The sequence below is a fragment of the Stegostoma tigrinum genome, chromosome 48 (assembly GCF_030684315.1).
Source record: "Stegostoma tigrinum isolate sSteTig4 chromosome 48, sSteTig4.hap1, whole genome shotgun sequence".
Lineage (NCBI taxonomy): Eukaryota > Metazoa > Chordata > Chondrichthyes > Orectolobiformes > Stegostomatidae > Stegostoma > Stegostoma tigrinum.
In genome coordinates, this window is record NC_081401.1 from 2,531,071 (window position 1) to 2,537,734 (window position 6,664).

The window sequence follows — 6,664 nt, forward strand, 5'->3', positions numbered from 1 at the left end:
GAATTACAAAAGGGATGGCATGATGATTTGTTTTTGTTTGACATGGAGAATGTCAGAAGAAAGATATGTGAAAGTGTTTGAATGCGATTGTCACTGGTGAGGCCAGCGTTGGGGAATTGACTCAAATTGCCCCTGAAAAGTGATGGTAAGTCAGTCATCTCCTTGAACTGCTGCAGTCTCTCAGTCTCTGTGCATGCTTTGTGACCACTGGAACCTGCCTGTCTTGCAGAGTAAATATTGGTTCCTCCCTTTAATTGGTACTCTTGCAAACTGCCCGATGAATGCAAGGTATAAGGGGTGGAGGTCGTGGCGCTCGTGAGACAGAAAGCAGTAGCTCAATAGTGGCAGCACGGTGGCTCAGTGGTTAGCACTGCAGCCTCACAGTGCCAGGGACCTGGGTTCGATTCCAGCCTCGGGCTAATGTTGGTGTGGAGTTTGCACATTCTCCCCGTGTCTGCGTGGGTTTCCGCCGGGTGCTCCGGTTTCCTCCCACAGTCCAAAGATGTGCAGGCTAGGTGCATCAGCCATGATAAATTGCCTCTAGTGTTCAGGGGTGTGTGGGTTTTAGGGGGTTGGGTCTGGGTGGGATGCTTCAAGGGGTGGTGTGGACTTGTTGGGCCAAAGGGCCTGTTTCCACACTGTAGGGAATCTAATAGTTGAGCCCGGACTGTCACTGCCTGCCCCTCCTCTCTTCACCTCACACAAACTTGCCCAGATGTCTCAACCCTGAAATCCACACAGAGATTGCTCACTCCCTTGTGGATGATGGGTGGCATAGAAAGGGTGTTGATAGTGCTACTGGTGGTGATGCTGCCCTGTCAAGATTGTTTTCAAATAAAACTGTTGGACTATAACCTGGTGTAGTCCACCCCAACCAACACCAACACCTCCACATCATGCCGCTCTCCCCCAGCACACCCACCTGCCATTGCATAAATTCTGCCCCCATCACATTTCACATCAGTTGTGATGAACATAGAACAGTGCAGCACAGTACAGGCTCTTCGGCCCACAATGTTGTGCTGAAGTTAGTGGGTAGGAGATGGGGGTGGGGCTTGAGGTCGGATGAAGGACAGGTTAGGGAGGTGGGGACGAGCTGGACTGGATGTGGTCGGGTGAGGGGAGATTTTGAAACTTTGGAAGTTCACATTGATACCCTTGGGCTGCAGGGTTCCCAAATGAAATATGAGATCCTGTTCCTGTAGCTTTCGGGTGGCATCATTGTGGCAATGCAGGAGGCCCAGGATGGACATGTCATCCAAGGAGCGGGAGGGGGAGTTGAAATGATTCACGACTGGGAGGTGCATTTGCTTAGTGCGAACTAAGCGTAGGTGTTCCGCAAAGCAGACCCAAAGCCTCCACATGGTTTCCCCAATGTAGAGGAGGTCACAACGAGAACAGCGGATACAATATATCACATTAGCAGATGTGCAGGTGAGCATCTGTTTGATGTGGAAGATCTTCTTAGGGCCTGGGATGGGGGTGAAGGGGAGAGGTGTAGAGGACAGGTACAGCACTTGCTTCGGTTACAGGGAAAAGTGCTGGGTGTGGTGGGGCTAGAGGGGAGAGTGGAGGGACAAGGGTGTCATGGAGAGAGTGGTCTGTCTAGAAAGCAGATAAGGATAGGGAGGGAAAAGTAGCTTTGGTGGTGGGGTCGGATTGTAGATGGCAGAAGTGTCGGGGGATGATGTGTTGGATCCGGATGTTGGTGGGCTGGTCCATGAGGACGAGGAGGATTCTGTTTTGTTTTTTTTAATTGCAGGGAGGGGGTGTGAGGGATGAGTTGCGGGAAATGAGGGCATTCTGGACTACTGGGGTAGGGGGGAAGTTGCGGTGCTTGAAAAATGAGGACCGTTTTTACGAGATGTATGGGAGTGGAATGCCTCATCGTGGGAGCAGTTGCGGCAGAGGCGAAAGAGTTGGGAATAGGGGATGGCATTTTTGCAGGAAGGTGGGTGGGAGGAGGTGTATTCTAGGTAGCTGTGGGGGTCGGTGGGCTTGAAATAGATATCAGTTTCTAGGTGGTTGCCTGAGATGGAAACAGAGAGGTCTAGGAAGGAGAGAGAGTGTTAGAGTTGGTCCAGTTGAACTTACGGTTGGGGTGGAAGGTGCTGGTAAAGTGGATGAACTGTTCATGCTCCTTGTGGGAGCACAAGGTGTCACCGATACAGTCATCAATGTAATGGAAAAAGAGGTGGGGTTCAGGGCCAGTGAAGGTAGGAAGAGGGGCTGTTCCATGTAACCTACAAAGTGGCAGGCATAGCTTGTGGCCATGCTCATGGCCACCCCCTTTGCCTGCAGGAAGTGGGAGGAATGGAAAGAGAAGATGTGGAGGGTGAGGACGATTTCGGCTAAGCGGATGAGGGTGTCGGTGTAGAGGGACTGGTTGGGCCTGTGGGGCAGGAAGAAGTGGAGGACCTTTAGGCCATCTGCATTGGAAATGCAGGTGTATAGGGACTGGACGCCCATGGTGAAAAGGAGGTGTTGGGGACCAGGAAATTGGACGTTCTGGAGGAGGTGGAGGGTGTGGGTGGTGTCATGGACGTAGGTAGGGAGTTCCTGAACCAAGAGGGAAAAAATGAAGTCGAGATACGTGGAGATAAGTTTGGTGGGGCAGGAGGAGGCGGAGACAATGTATGGACCAGGGCAGTCAGGTTTGTGGATTTTGGGAAGGAGATAGAAGCGGGTGGTGTGGGTTTGGGAATGATGAGGTTAGAGGCTGTGGTGGATGGTCACCTGAGGTGATGAGGTTGTGGATGGCTTGGGAGATGATGGTTTGGTCGGGGGTGGGATCATGATCAAAGGGGCGGTAGGTGGAGGTGTCGGAGAGTTGGTGCCTGGCCTCGGCAATGTAGAGGTAAGTGCGCCAAATTACAACAGTGTCTCCCTTGTCCGCGGGTTTTATAGTGAGGTTGGGATTGGAATGGAGGGCTGCACATTCTGCGTGGGAGGGGTTGGAGTCAGCGAGAGGGGTAGAGAGATTGAGGCAACTTCACCCCCTCAGTGATCGAGAACACCCTCGACTGTGTCTCCCACTTTCCCGCAACTCATCCCTCACACCCCCTCCCCGCAATGACAACCAAAACCTTGTCCTCATGTAACACGCCACCAGCCTCCAGATCCAATGCATCATCCTCCGACACTTCCGCCATCTGCAATCTGACCCCACTACCAAAGACATTTTTCCCTCCCCATCCTTATCTACCCTCCGGAGGGACCGTTCTGTGTGGGACTCCCTTGTCCGCTCCACACACCCCTCCAGCCCCACCACCCCCGGCACTTTTCCCTGCAACCACAGGAAGTGCTACACCTGCCCCTACACCTCCTCCCTCACCCCCATCCCTGGCCCCAAGAAGACATTCCACATCAAACAGATGTTCACCTGTACATCTGCTAATGTGGTATGCTGTATCCACGGTTCCCGGTGTGGCCTCCTCTACATTGTGGAAATCAAGTGGAGGCTTGAGGACTGCTTTGCAGAACACCTGCGCTGGGTTTGCAAAAACGATGACACCTCCCAGTCGCGAACCATATCAACTCACCCTCTCATTCCTCAGACAACTTGTCCATCCTGGGCCTCCTGCATTGCCACAATGATGCCACCGGAAGATTTCAGGATCAGCAACGCATATTCCGCTTGGGAACCCTGCAGCCCAATGATATCAATGTGGACTTCACAAGCTACAAAATCTCCCCTTCCCCTTCCGCATCCCAAAATCAGACCTGCTCGTCCCCGCCTCCCTAACTGATCCTTCCTCCCACCTATCCCCACCACCCACCTCAAGCCGCAACTCCATCTCCTACCTACTAACCTTATCCCACCCCCTTGACCTGTCCGTCCTCCCTGGACTGACCTATCCCCTCCCTACCTCCCCACCTACACTCACCTTTACTGGCCCCATCCCCGCCTCTTTGACCTGTCTGTTTCCTCTCCACCAATCTTCTCCTTTATCCATCTTGTCTCCACCTCCCCCTCTCTCCCTATTTGCTTCAGAACCCTCTTCCCCTCCCCGATTTCTGAAGATGTGTCTGGGTCCGAAACATCCACCTCCCTGCTCCTCTGATGCTGCTTGGCCTGCTGTGTTCATCCAGCTCTGCATCTTGTTATCTCCGATTCTCCAGCATCTGCAGTTCCTGCTATCTTTATCGATGTGGGCAATGTTAGTTCAGGCAAAGTTGGTAGGCAGGACTATTGTGATATTTGCAGGGCCGTCAGAAGAGGTGTCAGAAAGCTATGAATATATAAATCGGTATTTTTGAGTGCCTACGAATTGGTACCAGCAGCATAAAGACAATAGTTCAGAAATATAAGAAATGAACCAGACTTGTACTGATTCTGAAAGAATTAAACAGACCACCTTTGATTGATTAGATTCCTTACAGTGTGGAAACAAGCCCTTCGACCCAACAAGTCCACACCGCCCCTTGAAGTATCCCACCCTGCCCCATCCCCCTATATCCCACACACCCCTGAACACTATGGGCAATTTAGCATGGCCGATCCACCTAGCCTGCACAACTTTGGATTGTGGGAGGAAACCGGAGCATCCGGAGGAAACCCACGCAGACACAGAGAGAAAGTGCAAACTCCACACAGTCACCCGAGGCTGAAATTGAACCTGGGTCTCTAGCACTGTGAGGCTGTAGTGCTAGCCACTTTGCCTCTGCGTCGCCCCACGGTGATGACATGGGTGAGAACATTTCAAATAGAAAGGACGCATGAATCTTAGAGATAATACTCTGCTGGAGTAGTTTGCAAACTGATTTCCAGATGTGATAGGAACTCATACTGAGGAACAGAAAGCTGCAGAGATGATGGATGAATATCTGTAGGAGAGAAAACTGAGCACGTAGAGGATCAGACAGAGATGTTTAGTTCTGAAGCATTAATTGACTTACAACAAAAGAAGAAAAATGATAAAAGATTTATATCATAAAAGCAAATGGTAAGAAAAGGAATCAGAATGGATCCTAGAAGGTTATTTCCATAAGGATAAAGTCTTTAGGAGGAGATAGAGAACTTAGCAGGTTAGTGTCGATGAGAAATGGGTGGATATTCACAAGATTGCATTGCCAGCAAGATACAGGCAGAAAGTACTGCCAGTAACACACCAGTTAACTGGAGGAGGTCATCTCGGTGTGAGGAAGGCTCCGCCTAAGCATTCCTTTTTGCCTGGATCACATAAAGATGTGGTTGAATTTTGCTGTACCTATCATATATTTCAGATGGTAGAAAAGCCACATGCCGCAATAAAGCCAGCACCTTGGATGACACATCCTACAATTTGAAGAACTTTCTCACAGGTTGTGATTGATTCTGTGTCCCCTCCCCAAAACCAAAAATGGGAACCAGCTTTCTGGAAACAATTTAATGTCAAGGCAATGAAAGATTGTGAAAGAGATGTTTGCATTCTTCACCCTTAATGGACTACTCAGGGAGTTTCAGTCAGACCAAGGGTCCAATTTTACTGAGACTTTATTTAAGGATGCCATGGATAACTTAAGCATCAGACACTTTAAAGCCATTTCTTGTCATCCTGAATTGTAGGTAGCCTTGGAAAGGTGGCATCAAACCCTGAATACAATGCTGAGGGCGTATTGCCAGGATTAACCAAATGATTGGGATAAAGGTATCCTATTTATATTATCTGTTATCAGCGATGCTCCAAATTATTCGACTTTAGTTTACACCATTTGAATTCATATTTGGGCATGAAGGTGGCCTCAAAATTGATTAAGGAAAGTTGATAGGTCCAAAGTCAGAAATGTCAAAGATGGATGATATCTGAGGTGAGAGAAAAATCAGAGTAAGTGAATTAATAATGCAAGTTTTAAGGTGGTAGAGCACCTAATGAAGTAAATAGCAGATGAGAAACTTAAAATTCATCGGCTTGCCCGTTCGGATAGAGTATTGCTGTCATTACTGGTTTTAAGATATCCCTTCAAAACAAGGTTTTGTGGTGCCTATCTAATTGTGAAGAACATAAGCCAGGTGAATTATCTGGGAAAGATTCCAGATGGGGAAAAAAAAACAAATAATGGTATACCGTGTGAACATGTCAGGGAAAGGGAACTGGAGAAACAGGTATTGGTTACTGTCACCCTGACTGAGGAAACAAATCCAGAATATTTGGATTTTGATGTGCTTCAGAATAATTTGAATGATGAGGAACTTGTTAAGGAATAGAATAGGGTAGTGGGCTACCTGTCCCAGGAACAGAGGAATGAATTCAAAGACTTGCTACAGTTCTATGAGGATATATGTAGAAATAGAAGGGGGAGGTCTAATACCATCGTGGAATAAAGTGGATGAGATGCTCCATGAAGACATCATAGAGCTGAGTTAAAGTGGCTGGAGCTAGCTAATCGTGTTGGTTCCCAATCCTGATATTACTCTTCAATTCTGCAAGGGTAATCAGAAGGTCAGCAACATTACAAATGAGGCTCATACCCAACTCCAAGGGTGGAGGACTGCTGTGTAAAACGTAGGGCAAGCCACTCTCATCAGAAAGCCTAACTTACCTCGTGATAACCGGCAAGTACTTCGTTTTTCAGAGTAGATTATGATTTTGTAAACACAAATGGACCATACCAATTTAAAGTTAAACCCTTCAGAATGAAAAAAAAAACACCATCAACTTTTCCAAGAATTATGAAAGGGTTG